This window comes from Zeugodacus cucurbitae, chromosome 2 (assembly GCF_028554725.1).
Source record: "Zeugodacus cucurbitae isolate PBARC_wt_2022May chromosome 2, idZeuCucr1.2, whole genome shotgun sequence".
In the NCBI taxonomy this organism is placed as follows: domain Eukaryota; kingdom Metazoa; phylum Arthropoda; class Insecta; order Diptera; family Tephritidae; genus Zeugodacus; species Zeugodacus cucurbitae.
This window is the reverse complement of record NC_071667.1, coordinates 46,265,587-46,287,957: the sequence shown is the minus strand read 5'-3', so window position 1 is coordinate 46,287,957 and position 22,371 is coordinate 46,265,587. Positions and strand designations below refer to the sequence as shown.

Below are 22,371 nucleotides of genomic sequence, written 5' to 3'. Positions count from 1 at the left end.
CCCAAGTTCCATTATTATACCTAATAGGATTAAACGTTGTTTGTTCAACTCTTTTATCTTTTTTGCAAAGCCAAGGTGCCAAGGAGTAGTAAGAGTCTCGATCAATTCTCTTGAATAATCATCGTTGCGTAAGATATTTTCCTAGCTTTTCAAAGTCAATACCTTCATTATTTAAATTTTCAATTAAGCAATTATTAAAGATTCTAAAACTTTCCATTCTCGTTGATCAAAATTTAAACAAACAAATAAATTTATGAACTGTCAATGAAAACGTATCGAAAACACATGATGTCTATCAGAACTTCTTTGGTTCCACAATCCACAAATTGTGTTTCAAGATGTTTTCAATGTCGGTCCGAACGTAGTAAAAAATGTAAAATGTATGTATGTAAAGAATTTCAAACTTACCGTGGGCTTTATAACCTATATTGGTTAATATGTGAGATATCTTAGCAAAATTAAGTGAACCTATAATATTGGATTATTTCTCTCTTCATTTCCTCTTAAACTCTTATTTTGCTATTCGGTAAGTATAATATATAAATCATAATCTTTTATTTTCCTTTATTCTTCATATAAGTGCGTTTTGTTAAAGTAACTGAAATCAGTTAAAAATATGGTTTTTTATAATTATCATGTTAGACGCTTTATATGCGTCACTTTTTTTCGATTGTTTGATCTCTGATCACATCGCTAATTGTACTTTTGAAAGAAAAAAAGTTACCCGATGTAAGGATATTTCATTTAACCTTTTTCTATTAAGATCGGTTATTTTCACTATTATTTTACGCTACATCTGTTATTCTAGCGTATTACAAATATCAGCTATCTGTTCGATTTGCTCCTATCTAAGTTTCGACCAACTATTCTCTTCTCGTCTCTCGCTCGCTTACTAATACCAATACCAAAAATGCCGCTAAGCAGCTTTAATTAAAGAGAAATCAAAAATTAATAATATATAAAAGCGCAGTGTTAATTGATGGCAGAATTATTAATGCATTTAAATGTTTCGTTCAGTTAATAATTACAAAAATTTTATGGAATATAATGGTCAACCATCGAACTGGTTTGACACTTGATTGTGGTCAAGTGCTGTGTGAAAGCCAAAACGGTCTCACATAAATTTAATTGACGCTCGTAAAAACTCTCCGCAAAAAATGAGGAAAGTTTCATGAAAACAATTTCCACCTTTCTATCTCTCTACTTTGCGCAATGACTTATGGCATGCAATATTAGGGGGGAAATTGTAGCAGTTGGCTTTGGAACTGTGTACTTCCCCTCCCGCATAGCAAAAACAAATCACAGGATGTGAATATGTTTTGCTTTCCTACCGTGGCATTCGCTGTTGCGGTACATTATACATACATATACCATACAGACAAACTAAGTACGCTCGTATTTGATGTTTTGCCCACAATCACCGCCACAGATAGTGTTTGTTGTTATATTTACACAGTGTTTATTCTAGTTTCGAAGTGTCTTTATTGTTTTAACTGATTGCCACACACTGGGTATAACAAATTGTTTACAAATATTTGCGCTGAGTTCACTTTTCTATTTGCAGACACTCTGCTACACTGAAAATACACCTGCATTTAGCGGGTTTGCATTTCACCCATCCATATTTGCGAATGGCAACACACACAGTCTATATATTTTGTAAATTGGTAACTTTTGTCGGCAAATTCGACATTGCGTATTTTATGCTAATGTGAGATCTTTTCTACGGAAAAACTCCAAGTAATGTGTAGCACAGTGTTATTATTATTTAATTTTATTGCAATTATTTTAAGCGTTTTGGTTTTTTGGTAAGCAAAAGCAATTTCGGGCTCCGACAGGTGTGTACATAACAATTATGAAAGTGCTCTGTTATTTATGTTGTTGTATTGAAAAAAAAAATTTTTTTCGAGCCACAGGTAAAAATAACGTATGTGCCGACTAAATAAGCGGCTTATTCAAATATATACCTATAATAAATGCGTACAATTTTTCGGTTTAATTGGCTTCTGTTACAGATTAATATATATGTACATATTTCATGAAAACAATGCTTATACTGGAAGTGGCAAAATAATTGTATTACTTGCTGCGAGATGATAAAAAGTACAAATTTACATATACATTAGCCTGGCCATTTTTGTAACATCATATGATATCAATGAGCGTCGGCCTAAAAAAAATTCCTTTTCATATAAAAAAAGTCACCTGCAAAGTTTGAAGTTGATCTGAGAATAATTGATGGACCCAAAAGTTGATTTAAATTAGATAAGGCCAATTTTATTTTGTGTTTTTTGTTATTTCTTCACAAGAAATTTCCTTTATGTATAAATATAGTTGAATAATTATTTTAATCAATAACTTCTATTTGGTGATGGTAACATTGATAAGCATTCCAAAAAAAAATTCTGTTCGATTTTGGAATCGATTGCCTAAAAGATCGACTCACATGCGATTTCCAAATTAGAGTAAATTTCTGGATCGATCGCTTAAGAGAAAAGTGTTCCAAACAACTGTCACTATTTCTGTCAAAAGACATTGTAAATTCAAGAGTCATGGCTGCCAAATATTGTCATTAGCCTTTCAAAATATTTACTAGTTTGTTGTTAAATAACACAGCCGCACAAAAAAAATTTTTGGTTCTGACCTGGGGGTCTCACTATGTAGACTTTATGTGTTTTGGGTCGCTGAATCCGAATCCGAGGTCCATTTAACCCCATCAGTTCAGGATTTTGACATAACCTCAAAAAACCAATATGGCGGACACGTTTTCGAAAAATTCATCGGATTCGCTTGAAATTCGTTACTCGGGGGTTTTTGGGGTCGCCGATTACGAATTTGAAGTCAGTTTTTGAAAATTCAAAATGGCGGATCCAATATGGCGGACACTTTTTTGAAAAATTCATCAAATTCACTTAAAATGCGTTACTCGGGGGTTTTTGGGGTCGCTGATTACGAATTTGAAGTCAGTTTTTGAAAATTCAAAATGGCGGATCCACTATGGCGGACGACTTTTTTAAAAATTCATAGGATTCGCTTGAAATTCGTTACTCAGGGGTTTCAGGAGTCGCTGATTACGAATTAAAAATGAGTTTTTAAAAATTCAAAATGGTTGTGGAAAGAATTTTAGGTATCAGTCGAAATTATTTTAGCGATTTGTCCTGATGGAGGTATACTTTACTCGATCGAATTCTGCTCCATGAAGTCTTCAGTGTACACTAAAGAAAAATATGGATAATAAATCTTATTTATTTTTGAAAAATATAATTTATTTAATAGTATATAATATATATATATATATATAATATATTAATATATATAATATAATATATTTAATAGTTTTCTTTTTTCGAGCTATATCGAGTTCTTTTCTCTTCAAAAGATCTATGTAATGGATTTCTTTTGCGCTTGTTGTTTTGTCCAAGTGATTCTCTTTTTAGCATCCAGCAAAAATCTGCCAACATATTCACATCCCACACTCCCTGATAGCGAGTTTCAACAACTTTAATGTCTTGGTGGAAACGTTCACCTTGTTCTTCACTAAAATGTCCCACGTTTTCAGGAAATTTGTCCAGATGAGAGTGCAAGAAATGCAGCTTCAAACTCATCAAGCACCCTAGTTTCTCGTAGTCATGTAACATTTTGGCCACAATTTCTTTATATTGTGGACTTTTTCGATTTCCCAAGAAGTTTTCTGCAACCTCTCGAAAACTCAACCAAGCTGCTTTCTCCTGATCATTCATTTGACTAATAAAGACATTATCCTTAAACATTTTTCGAATTTGAGGACCGTCAAATATACCTTCTTTAATTTTGGCCTCAGAAATTTTAGGAAAAATCGTCTGCAAGTATTCGAAACATTTTCCTGTCTTATCTAGAGCCTTGACAAATTGTTTCATAAGACCTAGCTTGATATGCAAAGGAGGAGGCAGGATCCCTGATGGATCTACGAGAGATTCATTAATGACATTGTGCGACCCAGGTGTAAGGGATTTTCTCTTTGGCCAATCCCTTACCTTATAATGCTGTTTTCTAGCTCTACTATCCCATAAACATAAGTAACAGGGGTATTTTGTAAATCCAGACTGTTGCCCGAGTAACATGGTTATGATCTTGAAATCTCCACAAATCTGCCACCTGTGTTGCTTGTAACCAATTTTATTTAAAAGTATTTGCATATTATCATATTTTTCCTTCATTACAGTCGAGTGGGCTATAGGTATAGGAGCAAAAACGTTGGAATTATGGAGTAATACTGCCTTAATACTTCTTTTCGACGAGTCGATGAAAAGTCGCCATTCTGTTGCTTTGTAGAAGTCTTTTTTCATTTCATTCATCAGTCCGTAAATATCTGTACAAAATACAAGATCTTCATCTTTAGAAAAGTATTTCCGAAATTCTAATTCTCGATTTCGATATATGGAAACCTTTGTTTTTTTCTCTAGGAAAGCATGCTGCTTAAAAAACGAAGCCAAAAACTCCGCACTGTCCTTTGGCAAACCTAAGTCGTGTATGAGGTCATTCAATACAGGCTGTGAAACCAGCGTTAGGACTGGTTTTTTATTGTCTTCACTTTCAGAATAGTCAGTGTCGCTATCGTTATGGTCGCTCTCAGGCTCGTAATCATCCACAATCATCAATTCGTCATTTTTCACTGCGTTGATGCTCTCGAAATCAGTTCTTTCATTTTCTTTGTCAGATAAAATTGGAGCCTTTACTGATGTCACTATTTTATAGACGATGTTGTGTTTGTTTTTAACAGTGTAATTCTTTCTAATTTAATTTGAGCAAAAAAAGCAATCTTCTTTAGAAAGAGGTTTCTTCCATTCTGCTGGACTGGAAAATTTGATTGCTTTTTTGTCTCTCTTCCAACGGTTAAACATTGATTTACAAGAATTGCAAATTATATTGGGAACCCATGCATTCTCATCAATTTGTAAATCAAAAATTGCCTTGTACGTGACTTTGATGTCATCAGTAATTTTGTTTCGCAATGAACTAACTTCGTACTTTAGTTGTGACATAGATTGTTACTTTGTCTTGTCGCAGTATACTCTACATTAGCCAAGTTTCCCACCAATGAAGAGCTGCAGTTGTTGGATGACGACGCCTGAGAGCCTGCTTTCTCACTCTCAACCGCCGATACTGGGGTTCCGAGTCCCTGCATCGTAACACGTTTCTTACGCGGGTCTGCCATGACGGCATCAAAGCCGTTATCCAGGGACTTAGCCGGATAGCGGACAATCTCCGTTGCCCACCATCACCACGTGGAGGTGCCCTGGATGCAGACACACGCAAGATCCAATTACTCAGCATAGGACTTAAGCAAAATGTACTCTTCTCAAACAAAGAACCGAAATAAGATTTATTATCCATATTTTTCTTTAGTGTATCCGCCATTTTGAATTTTCAAAAACTGACTTCAAATTCGTAATCAGCGACCCCAAAAACCCCCGAGTAACGAATTTCAAGCGAATCCGATGAATTTTTCGAAAACGTGTCCGCCATATTGGTTTTTTGAGGTTATGTCAAAATCCTGAACTGATGGGGTTAAATGGACCTCGGATTCGGATTCAGCGACCAAAAACACATAAAGTCTACATAGTGAGACCCCCAGGTCAGAACCAAAATTTTTTTTTGTGTGGCTGTGTAATCTTGCATCACTATATCTATCTTTCTTTTGTGAAAATGGCGAAACCATTGAATTTGACAGTAATTTCGGTGAAAAAACATAAAGCCGATGAAAAACAACGACAAATTGCTTTTATGGAAATTCTCCTGAAATATTTCTGTGAAGAAGTACGGTAAAAGCAGTGCACCAGAAACTCTTATTTTCAATAGGTTCGCTGACTCATGGGACAACATGAAACAAGATCCATTCAGAAGTGGCCTCGATGATCCAATTGTTAAACTGAAAATGTCCGATCAATGCGAGCAGATCAAACAGTTTTGTCGAAATCAGCTCAAACAGACTCAGTGGTGATTATGAAGAACTCTTGGAGCTTACGATTACATTCCTTGGTGATAATGGTGGCGCTTTTCGCACATGTGGTGGAACATCTTCTACTGTCCCAAGATTTTTCTGTTTCGTTTCCAATTCAAGATGACTGCAAGAGACTTAAATTGTCATTTCCTGTAGAAAATTCTTTAGAAGGCAGATCAATCGTAAAACCCTTTCCAGCAGGAACAAATAAAAATAACAAAACTTTGTTGCGGATATTCCAATGTTCTGTAGACACACGTGTTTATTGTTCCAAGTAACCAAGTAGAGGAAGGAAAAAAGTAGGAAACAGTAAGTAAGATGACAAATAAATATCGATACTCGATAAATATATATACACTGTTTTTGCCCTTAGTGATGTAATATTTCCACACACCTCCTCAAAAACAGTATATATATATTCTTTATAGTTTACTTAAGAGAAGAAGTGTCTGAACATGCTATAGTGAGAGTTGTACAATTCCAGTCCAACATTTGTTGCAAGGATTGGGAAAAACCCACAAAAACCCAATCGAACTGTATAAGGTAAAAAATTATAATTTACGTTAAACAATTTCATTTCAAGTCATAAAAATAAATAATAAAAAAAAAACTTAAAGTTGAGACAGCCGCTTGATTTTCAATGAGATCCATTTCATTCCATTTTATTCCATTTTTCAGTTTATCAAATTCATTTGATCTCGCAGATGACAAAAACGTTGCGCTGGTAATGGTTTAGTTAGCATATCTGCGATTTGTTTACCTGTGGGAATATAAACAACTTCAATTAGGTTCTTATCAACTTGTTCTCTTGTAAAATGATATTTTATATCAATGTGCTTTGAACGTTTATGACATGAGGCAATACTTATACATCCTTGGTTATCTTCATATAATCTAATTGGATTAATTACTTTTATTTTTAAGCTTGCTAATAACGAATTTAGCCACTTGGCTTCTCTAACTGCCTCAAATAAGGCCATATATTCTGCCTCTGTTGATAATGCTGCTACCGAATTTTGCTTCCTCGTATTCCAACAAATTACATTAGAATCAAACATTTTAAATATGTACCCAGTAGTACTTTTTCTATCTGATTCACTGCCACCCCAATCTGAATCCACATAGCCGACCAAAAACTCATTAAAATTTGAGTTTTTCTGAAAAGATAACTTTAAATCAACTGTACCCTTTAGGTACCTTAAAACTTTCTTCAGGCATTGCTACAGTTCTGTGTTATTCTTTTCACAATAACGACTTAAAAAATTAACGGCTGTACTTAAATCAGGTCTTGTACATAACATAATATACATTAAACATCCTATTACGTTTCGACATGGGGCATCACACTTATCATCTGAGCTAAGAGCAATATGATTAAGTTTAGTTCGCAGAGGACAGTTAACAGGATTGCAATTTTCCATATTATATTTTAAAAGTATTGATTTTATGTAAACTGATTGACTAAGACTTATATGACCCTCACTTTTATCAACTTTTATACCTAAGAAAAATTTAATCTCATTTAAAACAACCATTCTAAATTTGTTCATTAGGTATAATTTAAAATCTTTCATTACTTGTTTATTTTTGGTAGAGATTACTAAATCATCTACATATAAAAGTATATATATATTAGTGAATATATCCCCTTTGTCAAGAAGATATATACAACGATCTACTGGTGAATTAACAAAGCCTATTTCTGTCAATGCTTTCTCGAATATTTCAAACCAACACCTTCTCTACTTATTAGACCCTCAGGTATTTGCATATAGATTTCTTCTTTTAATATTCATATGATGTACTAAAAGGTCATATTGATTTGCTATAGACATAATCAATCTAAAACTCGAGATTCTCGCTACAGGTGCAAATGTTTCATTATAATCAACTAAGTATTCTTGCGTAAAAACGCGAGCAACAAGTCTGGATTTATATTTTATTGGTTCGCCGAATTCATTTTGTTTGATTGTAAAAACCCATCTACAATCAACTACATTTTTATTTTTAGGCTTTTGTACAATTGACCAAGTCTTATTTAACGAGTATAAGTCCAGTTCTTCTTTAATAGCTTTCTCCCAATGTGTTCTATCTTTACTGTATTTAACCTCGACAAATTTATTTGGTATGGAATAGATTAAAGATTGAGTATGCATTACACAATTATTTATTAAATCTTGATAAGATACTTTTGGTTTATTCTTTATTCAATCACTTTTTCTAATATTTATCTGCGATTCCAAGTCTTCTTTTTCATAAGACTTTTCACCAGACATTTCTGGATCGGCATTCTCAAATTCTACCATATCACTAGGCTGTTTATCTGCTTGATCAGATTTCCCATTATTGTTGAGGACATCTTCATTATCAATATTTGATTGAATACTTTCACCATCTTCATTATTAAGATGCATGTCATCCTCAACCACAGCTCTAGATTTTACCATATTTGTTTCATCAACAACAACATCTCTTGCTGTTACAAATATTTCTCTTCCAACACACCACACTCTATACCCATTTGGTTCATACCCCACAAGTATGCCTTTCCATGACTTTTCGTCGAACTTTCTTTTTCGTAGTTTAATATGAACATACACTGTGGAACCAAAAACTTTTAAATATTTTAAACTTGGCTTTTTGTTATACCACATTTCATATGGTGTTTTCAATAAATCTTTAAGTGCATTACTTGGACTTCTATTTATTAAATACGTTGCTGTTAATACAGCTTCACCCCAGAAACTTTTCTGTAGATTGGCTCCTATAACTAAAGCACGAGCTTTTTCAGTTATAGACCTTATCATCCTTTCGATTTTGCTGAGGTGTGTGTGAAACTGTTAGATGGTAGCTGATGCCTTTTTCAACACAAAATTCTCGCATTTCATTTGATAAATATTCCCTCCCATTATCTATGTACAGAATAACTACTTTCAGATTAAAATGGGCTTCGCTTTTTAAAATAAAATCCCTAAATGCAGTAAAAACATCTGACTTGTAAGTTAACAAATATGTTACACAGTAATGTGTATATTGATCTATAAAAACAACATAGTAATTCTTTGTATTTATTGTTGGATGTGTTATCGGACCACAGACATCGGAATGTATTACAAATAATGGCCTATTTATGCGATCTTTATTTCTAACCTTTTCAAAACGAAGCCGAGTTTGTTTTCCTTTTATGGAGGCTTCTCATAAATCATTAACTGTGTCCAAATGAGTCTCAGCCCTCTCAACCAGACACACCATCACACCACATTTTTTAATCTAACACACAACACTGACATCATCACCACACCACATTTTACACCACGTTCTAACACCCACACAATGATACCACCCACTCAAGAGAGCAGCACACACCAATGCACAAACTATACGCCAACCCAAAAGAACAAAAGAACAGACAACATGATCGGACAGCCCTCTTGCGCTACGATATCGGTCCGAGACGCACGAATCCCTTAGGCGAATTTTCACGTTTTTGGCAGTCATCCCGTTCAAAATTGAATTTACCTTTTGTATTTTTTTTAATTCAAAATTTGTATTATAATTAATATAATATAATAATTGTTAGAATTATTATTATTGAAAAAACATAAGCGTGTGTTCGAACTTAATTTGAAATATACAATCAGACGGTAAGAGCGAGGAAGGTGGTGTATAACGGAAAACATGGTCCTTCGAGCCTCACAGAAAGGCACTATCGGAAATTAACTTACAAAAAAGGAAAAACATATTCGAAACAGTGACTAAAACATAATTAAATAATAATTAAAGTGTTGTGAAAATACAAAAATTAATATTTAAAATACCAACCAATAAAATACGTTCAGTGCTGTGGGCCGTGACTTTACATCTTGACATATTTAAATATTCATATGTACGAAAAAGTATGCACAAGTGCAAGAAAATAAATATATACATATACACAAAACAACAAAAACAATAAGTGAGAAAGTAAAAAGTGTCTGCAGATTACATAGTGTTTGTTATACAAAAATCACAAAAGAGAGAATATATCTCACCTCATAAATACAAAACAAAAAAAAAAGAAATAATATATATATATAAACCAAACGGGCGCGAACTCAAATAAACTAACAAAAACAAAAAAAAAAACACATTTACAACAAATTATACGGGCGCGATTTCTAACAACAATCAATAAGAAAAGAAAACCAAATAATACAAGGTGGAATAAACAGCTGGCATCCAAGATTGGATAACTACAAGGAATTGGATAACAACAATCACACGCTCACACTCACACTCACTTCTGAATAGTATAACTAAAACTCCTTGAAGAAAATCAAAGTGAGTTGTATTGTTTGCATTTTTGGTTATAATTTTTTATGTATATATGTATGTATGCTTATATAACCACGGTTGCATATTAAACCAGTAAAAACTTCGTTTGAGCAAATTAAAAAAAAAAGGTTATTTAGTATTTATGTACCTGTAAAATTTCCGGCAATAGCAATTCTGCTACTTAAAGCAGTAAGCAGGATTGCTTAACATCCGTAAGCTATAGGCGCATAATAAATATCTATACATAATTTTAGAGAAAGAAGCAAATAGAGAAAATATAGACATACATATATACATACAATTACATAAATATCACTGTTAACATACATTAACACACATAACTACAATTATATATATACATATATACTTATAGTGCAGACATCAATTACCTGCACACCGCAATTTCTCTCTTCTTCGGATAATTTTACCGCCAAAATAATAAATAATAAACTTTGTAGACATACATACACACAAAAAAAAAAAAAAAACAAAAATCCCTCTCTCTTTGCAAAACCAGAATAAGAGAAGTGCAAATAACACTAAAGCAGAAGTACATGAACATAAGCACATACACATTTATGTACAAAGGGTATTAACCCATCCCATCCCATCACATACACATAATAGGAAACGGGTACATACGGTGTATACCAATACCAAAAAATTACAGTTTGGGTGCAAATATCTGTATATGTACATAAATTGAAAGTTGCCTTGCATTTATCCTTGCATACATACATATCCACTTACTAAAATATTTATTACATACCACATGATATTACAATACAATATATTTATATAACATATTTACATATACCATATGTTAAGTCGGCAGTAACATACTCGCAAATCGGGAAACCTGTTTATTATTTTATTCCTGTCGCGAAAAACAACAACGTAACCACAACGTAACGTGACACCGAATACGAAAGTTGTAAATATATACCGATACTTGTATACATATACTTATATATAGTATAGTATCCGCAGTGGCAAACCTTTTGAGCAACACCCCTTGTATTTGGGAACACCAAAAACAACCAGGTTTGCAACGAACACTAATTAGGCATATTACATGCACACAATAGGCACATAACGTGCACACACATACATATATAAAAAGAGTATTGACCTCTCGCATTAAGTACATACGAGGACATTCGAATAAGTCCTTAAAAATTACAAGCGCAAACGCGGATAGTCAAATAAGCCAATTCAGCAACAATAATAAAACAATACACGCGATAAATAAAAACAATAAACGTGTCCTTTATTAAATTTTCGGGAATAATAACTCTTATTTACTTAAAGGAGTTTCGGTATCGGCATTTATAAGTTAACACTGAAATAAGATATATTATCAAATTTTCATATACTAAATGAACACAGAACCAAAAGAATCTAAATCTACTCAATTTCTAAAAGTTCAAAAAATGATTTCCGACGAAAAAAGTCCATGTACACCTGCAGAAGCTACACGCTCAAAACAAGGTGCCACAAAACAAAAAAGATTAAAGACATTTTATATACAAATTTCATATCTGAGAGTGACAGCCTAATACGATACTGCACTCGATTTTCATCTTCACCGATTCAAGACAACTCTGAATCGGTATTAGAAGTCAAAAATCAATCTATTGACAATTTTTGGACGCGTCTCCAAGCAGCTTATGACGCAATAGTAGAATCTGACGATTCAGATCTACCAGAAAATTTTAAATCTTCGGCTTACGCCAAGTATGAAAACTGTCTAGACCGATATGAAGAGACAAAAGCTATGATCTCAGATCAGCTAAAACTAAAGAACCCAATTGCACCGGCTCCACATCCGAGAGTTGAGCTGCCACAAATACAAGTACAAGACACAAATCCAAGCATCCACCTCAAGGTGCCAGCATGTGACACAGAAATATTCCATGGAGGTTATGATCAATGGCCGTCCTTTCGGGACATGTTCACTGCCGTTTACATTAATCATCCTCAATTAACACAAGCGCAAAAATTTTATCACCTCCGATACAAAACTAAAGGTCAGGCAGGCGCAATAGTCACACAGTTCGCATTAAATGACGACAATTTCAATTTGGCTTGGAAAGGTCTAAAAGAAAGATACGAAAATAAAAGAATATTGGTCGATAAACAAATAACGATATTAATGAACTTGCCTAAGATTCACAAAGAGACAAGTGAAGAATTCATCAAACTTCAATCAAGTGTCTCAAATTGTTTGTCGGTTCTATCGACACAGAATATTTCCACCGATAACTGGGACCCTATACTGGTTAACATATGCACCGCAGCATTACCAGAAAAATCTTTGCTTTTGTGGGAGCAGTCGCTCTCATCGCGAAAGGAATGTCCAACGTGGCAACAAATGAAAGATTTCCTAACTACCCAATACGAAATAGCAGAAAGGGTAGATAAAAAAGTAATTAGAACTAAACACGTTCAACACGACCAAAATCGAAGCTTCAATAGACCCCAAGCTAGTAACAATAGCAACTTAAACAGAAGCTTTTATAAAACTCATTCGTTCTCATCTGAACAGAATAAAAACACGTCATGCGAACTATGCTCAGGAGGGCATAAACTCAAATCTTGCGAGAAATTCAAAAAATTAAATATTAACGAAAGAAACAATTTCGTCAGAACAAAACGTCTTTGTACTAATTGCTTGTCACATGCACATAATGTAAGTAATTGCGAAAGTAAATTTAATTGCGACGGGATTAGTTGCAACCGCAACTCCTGAAAATAAAAACCCCGAAATTTGCCTAGAAACGCCATGTTGTTCAAAGGCCCAGAAAACTCAATCGCTACACAGCGAAATTAAAAGTAACGTATTACTACCCACAGCAGTTGTCTCCATCGAATACAGAGAACTGAAAGATACGAGCTTTAATAGACCAAGGATCGCAATGATCCTTTATAGCGTCAAAAGCACAAAATAGGCTAAAACTGCCAACAAAACAAGACAATTTTGAAATTACGGGAATGGGCGGAAGAGTAGTTCAAAACTCAAATAAAATCTGCCCCATTACCCTAATTTCCACCCAAGCGGATAAGCGCATACATGCAAATGCTATAGTCCTACCGCAACTAACAAACATGCTTCCAAGCTATAAAATAAATAGCAAACATTGGAATAAGGTGTCACATCTGAATCTAGCAGATCCTAACTGCTACACCCCATCTCAAATAGACATTCTGATAGGCAGCGACCTTATACCGCAAATAATACTTGAAGAAGTGGAAAAAATTACAAACACCCTACTAGCCCAAAACACCATTTTCGGTTGGATATTAAGTGGGATAGTTACAGAAACAGTTTCCACCATGACAACTCAAGTTGATGAAATTTCCAACGAATACCTTAATTCACAATTAAGGAAATTTTGGGAGTTAGAAGAACTCCCCCCTATACCAATTAAAACCCCAGAAGATCAGTATTGTGAAGACTTTTACAAAGCCACAACTACTCGATCAGATAATGGTCGGTATGTCGTACGACTCCCACTAAAACAACAATTTCCAGACACACTCGCCTTAGGTCACTCTCGCACCTCTGCAATACAGCAGTTTCTAAGTATGGAAAAAAACCTACTTAGAAAAGGTGAACTCAAACAAGAGTATGATAGTGTCTTAGAAGTATAACTCCATTTAGATCACACGGAGGAAATAAGCCCATGCGAAAAAATCATTAAAGGCAAATATCACTCATTCTACTTGCCACATCACGCAGTAGTAAAGCCTGATAAAAAAACAACAAAAGTTAGAGTTGTATTTAATGCATCGAGATCCACTAGCTCGGGGAATTCCCTAAATGACATTCTATTCACGGGACCCACGCTCAAACCAGATTTAATGCTCCTCATATTAAATTGGCGTATATACAAATACGTATTCAATGGGGACGTCGAGAAAATGTATCGACAAATAAATATAAAATATATAAAATCGTCATACATAAAGATGATCAAGATTTTCAGCGAATTATTTTCCGAAAATCTCCCAACAGTCCACTACGCGACTTTACATTAAAAACAGTAACCTTTGGTGTAAACTGTGCCCCATACCTAGCCATTCGTACACTACACGAATTGGCAGAAGACACAAAGTCAGATTTTCCTCTGGCAACACAAGTGTTAAAAACAAAAACAAAAAAAAAAAAACAAAAAACACCGCAGGGTTCTCCTTAACCCTGGAAGGTCATCGCTATTTTTAAAAAGTAAAGGTCATCCCTCGTCGATTCGACGTCGGTATTACTCAAAGTCCTTAATATATTATCCTACCTATCAAAACCTACTAAAATCAGTATATTCACATTACCTGGTTTATATATCTTCTAAATAAAACAATATCAAAACGTTTTTCTTAAATCTTTTATTAAATAAATAAAATTTTCACAGCCCTGATTCATTCGGCTTTTGTACAAAATAAACACTCGCGTCGTCGAAACGACGAGGCATGACTTTCCAGGGTTAAAAAAGATCACAGCTAATCACCCAAATATATTAAAAAATATACCAAAAGGTAATTTGTTGGATACTAATTTCCTCATATTCGAAAAGGAAAGTACAACAAAAACACTAGGTATCCAATGGAATGCGATATCTGACCAGTTTTCATACACTACAGAGTCAATATCCGCATTATCCGCCACCACAAAAAGACAAATTTTATCCTCCGTGGCAAAACTTTTCGACCCCGCAGGATGGCTATCGCCAATTATGATACAAGCGAAAATCCTGATTCAAGAATTATGGCTAGACGGAACTGATTGGGACGAACAAGTGAAACCTCTTCACTTAGAAAAATGGTCCCAGTTTGCTAATAATCTGAACGACATTTCTCAGATACAAATACCACGGTGGGTACATTATTCCCCCGAATACAAGGTCGAACTACATGGCTTCTGTGACACTTCTGAAAAGGCATATTGCGCCACTATATATGTGCGCACACAAATCGATACCGCAACTACAAGTCACCTACTGGTGGCAAAAGCAAAAGTTGCTCCTCTAAAAACACCAAGTCTACCACGACTTGAACTCTGTGGCGCACTGCCACTAGCTAAATTAGCATCCATGGTGCAGACCCACTTAAACATGGCCAAATACAAATTATATCTCTGGTCCGATTCTGAAATAGTTCTGGCCTGGTTAGAAAAATCACCACATATATTTCTAATCGAACGTCTCAAATATTGGACCTAGTCGGATCAGCCACTTGGCGACACGTAGCCAGTGCTGACAATCCTACCGATCTAGGTACAAGAGGATGCAAACCGCTTCATCTCGCAACCACCACTCTCTGGTGGAATGGCCCCCGATGGTTAACAGAATCTCATGATTCTTGGCCACAATCGCCAATGCACAACATAATTGCACCTGAAAGTCGAAAAATCGCCACTTATCACACTACACTAGATGATGCCGACATCCTTGAACGATTTTCATCGTTCCCCCGAGCACTCAGAGTAGTCGCCTATGTGCTAAAATTCATAGAGCTACTGAAACTTAAGGTAAAGGGAGCAACTTGTCCCCCATGCGATACACTAACGCACCAAGACTTACAAAAGGCAAAGGTCGCTCTTATCGCATCAACCCAAACGCGCTACTTCTGCCGCGACATATCACTACTAAGAGAATCGAAGCCGATTGACAAAAGAAGCTCACTCTTAGTATTAAATCCATTCATAGACAAGAAAGGTCTGCTTCGTGCGAATGGTCGGCTTGCTAATTCAAGCCTTACATATAACGAACGCCATCCCATAATAATACCAGAGAAATCCTCTTTTGCCACATTATTAATTAATTACATCCACATACTCATGCTTCATGCCGAACAGCGCCTCATGCAACAAATGGTTCGTCAAGAGTACTATGTTCCCTGTCTTAAGCCCCAAATCAAGAAGTGCATTTTCATGTGCAAGATCTGCACTATGCACAAGCAGAAAATGCGAACGCAGATTATGGCGGCACTTCCACCTGAACGCTGCAACTTCGCTCTGCCTTTCACCACTACAGGTGTCGACTTTGCTGGGCCTTTTCAAATAAAGGCGTCTATGCTAAGGTCTCCCACTCTCATGAAAGGCTATGTGGCTGTCTTTGTCTGTTTTACGACAAAGCAGTGCACATTGAGCTATGCACCAATCTGACGAAGGAGGCTTTTCTCGCGGCATTTGCTCGCTTCGTCGGAAGACGTGGCTTTCCCTCAAAAATCATGAGCGATAATGGTAAAACATTTATCGGAGCTCAAAGAGCCACAGAAAAACAGTTTGTGGATTTCATAAAACAAGTCTCACCTGAAATTGTACAAAAATATGCTCCCCAAGGCATCAATTGGCAGTTTATCCCCCCAAGCGCTCCACACATGGGTAGTTTATGAGAAGCAGCCGTAAAAAGCTTCAAATCTCATTTCAAGAAGCTAGCTGGCATTTACAAATTTAATTATGAAGAGTTTACGACATTGTTAACAAGAATTGAAGCCGTCCTCAACTCACGGCCTCTCGCTACCCTCTCGCAAGATCCATCAGACTTTGCAGCCCTTACACCAGGGCATTTTCTTAAAGGAGCGCCCATACTGGCCACACCTGAGCCAGACGTGGCGTCGCTCTCCTTATTAAACAGATGGGAAAGAATTAAAATTCTCCATCAAGAATTCAGTCTTCGATGGAAAGAAGATTACTTAAAGGACCTCCACAGAAGGTACCGGTGGAAAACACCAGAAAAGGCGCCTCAGCTTGGAGATTGCGTTTTGATCAATGACGATTGTCTCCCCCCCACCGAATGGCGCCTTGGCCGCATAGAGAAGTTTTATCACGGCTCCGACGGTCATATTCGCGTAGTCGATCTCCGTACGCAAAACGGAACACTAACTAGGCCACTCGTTAAACTATGCTTTTTGCCGACAGCCGATAAAATAATAACCTAAAACGAAAACAATAAACCGATAAACCGAAAAACCCGTATAATAAATCCTAATTAATTAATGAAACTATAAAAACGAATTATAAATGGTCGATCCACATGACGGCCAACGCATACTACATAACGTAGCACCAACTAACGTATCAATATTTACAACATGCATATAATATTAATACCATTTTGACAGGTAAATATGGATAGCGATATGCCCACTACACCATCGCCAGCCGTGCGGTCAACTATCCACGTAACACGCATGGGGCCCACTCCAGCCCCTCGCAACCCTGCGGCCATAGCGCCACCAACCGCTGCCCGTGCATCACGCACGAACCCGACGCCGGTACCAGCAGGTCCGCAGCGCACCCGATGCCCCCTTTGTCGGCGCCCACATCGGTTGCCACACTGCAGCATATTCTAGAAGATGCTACCGCCGCTACGACAACAGTTCGCCCAGGCACATGGCCACTGCCTGAATTGCTTGGCGACTACCCACTCCACGCCGGAGTGTACTTCCAGCTATGGGTGCCAAATATGCATGCGGATGCATCACACCCTCCTACATCGAGATGACGGACAAAAACCTGCCCCCCATGACCGTGGTACAAACCGACGCTCGCAGACGAACCATGTTGCACGTAGGCAACCTCAGCATTCTCGCAGTCGACGCCCACACTATAGCACATTCACGCGCCGCCGTCCACACAGGTCGCCGTCTCGCCGGTCCACTGGGCTCAGCAATGTGGTGGCCACTTTACAGCAGTTGCAACGACTACTAGGCTAATTACTCGCCTAGGGGGGCCGGGATGTCCAACACTGACATCATCACCACACCACATTTTACACCACGTTCTAACACCCACACAATGATACCACCCACTCAAGAGAGCAGCACACACCAATGCACAAACTATACGCCAACCCAAAAGAACAAAAGACAGACAACATGATCGGACAACCCTCTTGCGCTACGATATCGGTCCGAGACGCACGAATCCCTTAGGCGAATTTTCACGTTTTTGGCAGTCATCCCGTTCAAAATTGAATTTACCTTTTGTATTTTTTTTTAATTCAAAATTTGTATTAACATTAATATAATATAATAATTGTTAGAATTATTATTATTGAAAAAACATGAGCGTGTGTACGAATTTAATTTGAAATATACAATCAGACGGTAAGTGCGAGGAAGGTGGTGTATAACGGAAAACAAACTGGATTAACATTAGTTAGCAAATTAGTATCTTCAAATAAATTGTGGTTTTTAATTTCAAGAAATTTTCCCTGACTTATATGCCCTAAGCTCTCATGCCATATGTTATAATTTATTTTACTTGATACAAATGCATTCTTAGGTACTGTAAATCTCACAGAAGGAACATTATCAATAAAATGTGCATCCATTATATTTATATTATCTTTACTTACAATTACACCTCCTGGATGAAATACAATCGTAAAACCAGCATCTTGCTTTTTTTTAACAGAAATGAGGTTTTGTGATACATCAGGACAAAATAACACATCATTTAGGGTAACGTTGGTAAAAGTATCTGTTAGCAATTTCATTGATCCCTTTTTAGTTGCAAATATAAATTCATTCGACTTTGCAACAGCGATTTTGATTGGTGATTCAAGATGACAAATGTTTGAGAGTAGATTTTCGTTGTTGGTTAAGTGATCAGATGCACCCGAATCCAATAGGAAAGAAATATGCCCATCACTAATGTTATTATGACGTTTGAGCATAACTGCAAAACCAGATCTCTCTGTCTCTTTTTGCCTTTGAGCCAATTGTGCCTGTTTTTCTTTATTATTCATATTTTCTTTCTCTTTCTTATACTTATAGCAATTCTTCTTTAAGTGCCCTATCTTGCCACAGTAAAAACATTTTTGTTTATTAAATTTGAATTTGGATTTAAAGTGGACTTTATCTTGAAACTTATTATTTTTATATTGAAACTGATTATTTTTATTTTGAAAATTGTTCACTTTATTTATTTTATTCACAGCTTGCAATACTTTTAAACTTGTATCTTTAGATTTTTGCTTTAACTTAATTTCATGATCAAGTAATCTATTTTTGACGAAAGCCAAAGTCAAATTCCTTTCTGCGAGTGTTTCGATGGCGGTAATGACGCCGTCATACGAAACAGGTAGGGAAAGCAAAAGATGGCTGACCTTGTCCATGTCATCTAATTTCGCGCCAGATGCAGAAAGTTCTGTTATTAGATCATCAAATATATTAAAATGGTTTATCAAATCCATATCGCCTTTTAATTTTAGTGAAAGTAATTGTTTACGGACGGACAACTGTGTAGCCAAACTTTTGCGTTCATATATTGAATCTAAGTTATGTAAAATTTCTTTAGCACTGCAATCATTTGTGACAAAACTTAAGAAGGAATCACTTAAATATTCAATAATTGTATTTTTGGCCAATTTCTCTAACTTTTCCCACTCATCACTTTTTTCACCACCAATTTCATCAATTACTTTAATCGAATCATTTTCGCTTAAAAGCGCCCTAACTCGAAATTTCCAAATCGCATATTTTTCACCGTCGAACGGCCTTATATTTCTTTTTGATTTTTCCATGATAATTAAATGTAAATCACAAGTTATACTTATCTTCGATGGGGATCTGGGCCCATAACCTGTAGAAAATTCTTTAGAAGGCAGATCAATCGTAAAACCCTTTCCAGCAGTCCTGCAGTTTGTGGTATTTGACGCCCTAAACAGTAGAATTAGCATTTTTCGATCCAAGCGTTTCACTCCAAATCATGCAAAAAATGGTAAACCGTTCAACAGCGAAGACTCCTGCTATAAATTTTTTCAAATACTAAATTTGCGGGATTTGTTGGCTTGTGACTTATCTAATTTTGTCTCGTATAAAACAAAGAGTCTTTTTATCAATTTCGAACTTCAGACTGATTTCTTTGATTTAGGACCCAGTTGTGTGGAAGGACAATGAGGAATATCAAACTGCTTCGGAATTCCTTCAAAATTTATTTGTTGTTAATGATGCTGCAGAATGTGGAGTTAAATTTATGAAAGATTGTAACCGCATTTTAACCCGCGATGAAGAAGAAGCTCAGTTTATATTGCATGTCATCGATTCTTACCGAAAAAAATATCCATCACATACAAAATCATCATTGAATAAATAATCGTAAAACTTCTAATGTTTTCTAAACTTGAATTCAAATACCAAATTTAGAATTCAAATAATTGTGTGTGCAATAAAGAAAAACATCAACAATTTAAAATAAAATCTTTTTTGTTCACTTTTAACCAACTTTTGGGTCCAATTATTCTCAGATCAGCTTCAACTTTTTCAGGCATTTTATTTAGATAAAAAAGAGACTTTTTTAACCCGGCACTCATTGACATTTTGTAAAATGTCATAAGAAATCGCGGCCAGGCTAATATATATGTATATATCCCTTAATTTAATGTAAAGATAAGTTTAGGCTGATAAGTTCAGTTTAACAACCGTTTTAAATATAAAAAAAAAACAATTTGTTCCCAGGAAGTCGCATTTTCTTTGCCCTAAATTACTAAAAAAAACCCAAATTATTAAATTTTGTCCAACCTTTTTCAACGATTTTTAATTTTTTACTCTCGTAACTAGGATATGTAATCGTCTGTCCGTCCCTAAGGGCGGTAACTCTAGTAAACATTGTGATATCTTATCTGATACACTTGTTTCTTTCTGAAGCTAAATTTAGTTGAATGCTAAGATTAAATGAAATCAAGTCAGCCCTTGATTCCTTGAGAATATTGATATTACCGGAAATCTGTCTGTAATGTATCAAGTTACTAAAATGAAGTAATTTTAATTTTATTATTATTTGTCAAACCCTATCATTGCGCAACACCTGAAAGCGATAAAATTGTATTAATTTAAAATTCACAACCATCAGAGAACTGCAAAAATCACGTTTTTCTTGATTTACTCATACGCGAACTTTTTCATTCAACTCAACTCACTGAACAGAGTGATGAGTAAAAATCAACTCAATTTGCCGTACACATCATTCTTTGGATTTTGAGTCCACGGTTCAAAATTTCTCACTCAATTCAACTCACTGAAGAAAAGTCAGCGTTAAATAAAATGAGCCTGTGTTGACGAAAGCATCATTCGGTTCAATTTGAGTTGATCGATTATGAGTAAACAATTAGCGACAAGACGACACGATGTGAGCGTTACGACTGCATGTACCGTAACAATTTCTATGCAGTTTTGTTGTTGTAGCTTGTCTTGTTCTTCTTCTCACATTTCATCTGTGCAGAAAAAGTGCCGCTTGCTGCGCACATGAGTAAAATCATACGAGTTGATTTTTGCGAGTTGAGTGTTGTTCTTGTTCAAACCAATGATTGTTGAACCGAATGAGCAAGCGCCCGAAATCATTATATTGAACACGAGCCGAACAAACTTGGAGTGAAACAAAAAATCGCACACATACGAGGGAATTTAAAATCAACAACGAAAATGTGAGCTACGGCAAGTTTGATCGGCTGATCCGAACAGTGTGATTATTCGACTGTTGAGCGCGTACGAATGTTTTTCATTCAGCAAATGCCGTTCTCTGACAACCATACTATTTTACGAAAATTTCAAAGCCAGCACTTTTCGGAACTACTGTGTTGTCTCTCTAAATAATTGCTGAACTGAAGTGACCTACTTCTTGGAAGCAAACATGCTGACATTGTTTTATACAGTTTTCTTCGAAAAAATGGTGCAATTACCTGTATACAGCCTCATCCCTTTGCAAGCTTGGCAAGAAATATTCCCATTCCTATTCAAAGAATAAAATTCCCATATTAATTCCATGCAAGCCAGCTTTTAAGAATTCCTTGAAAAACTCAATACTAAAAGCACTTTTTAATGTCATTCACCTCACGAAGCAGAATATGACTTCATGTTCCTCAGGTGTCAAAGCCAAAATTCAAAAAGGTAATTTGAATTTGTATTTAAATGACACTTTATGAGAGTTACATTCATTGTGGTGTGTGCAGGGTAATATCAAAGTCTTTTTAAATACAGTAGTTTTCTGAAATACACATTAAAAGTCAGGCCTTTTCGTTACATCGAATTTTTCGTTAATTCGAGTACTCACTTAGAGGTATGTTTTTCAATAAATT

At 35.7% G+C, this 22,371-nt stretch overlaps 1 protein-coding gene across 1 annotated transcript in view; it reads left to right on the top strand.

Annotated features, from left to right (window-relative positions):
- The first annotated feature begins 9,412 nt into the window (after positions 1-9,412).
- LOC105212384 (neuropeptide F receptor) overlaps positions 9,413-22,371 on the top strand; it is an 82,497-nt gene continuing 69,538 nt past the window's right edge. Inside the window, exon 1 of the mRNA XM_054233910.1 lies at positions 9,413-10,300. The gene's annotated coding sequence lies outside the window, so the exon portion shown is untranslated. The remainder of the gene's footprint in view (positions 10,301-22,371) is intronic.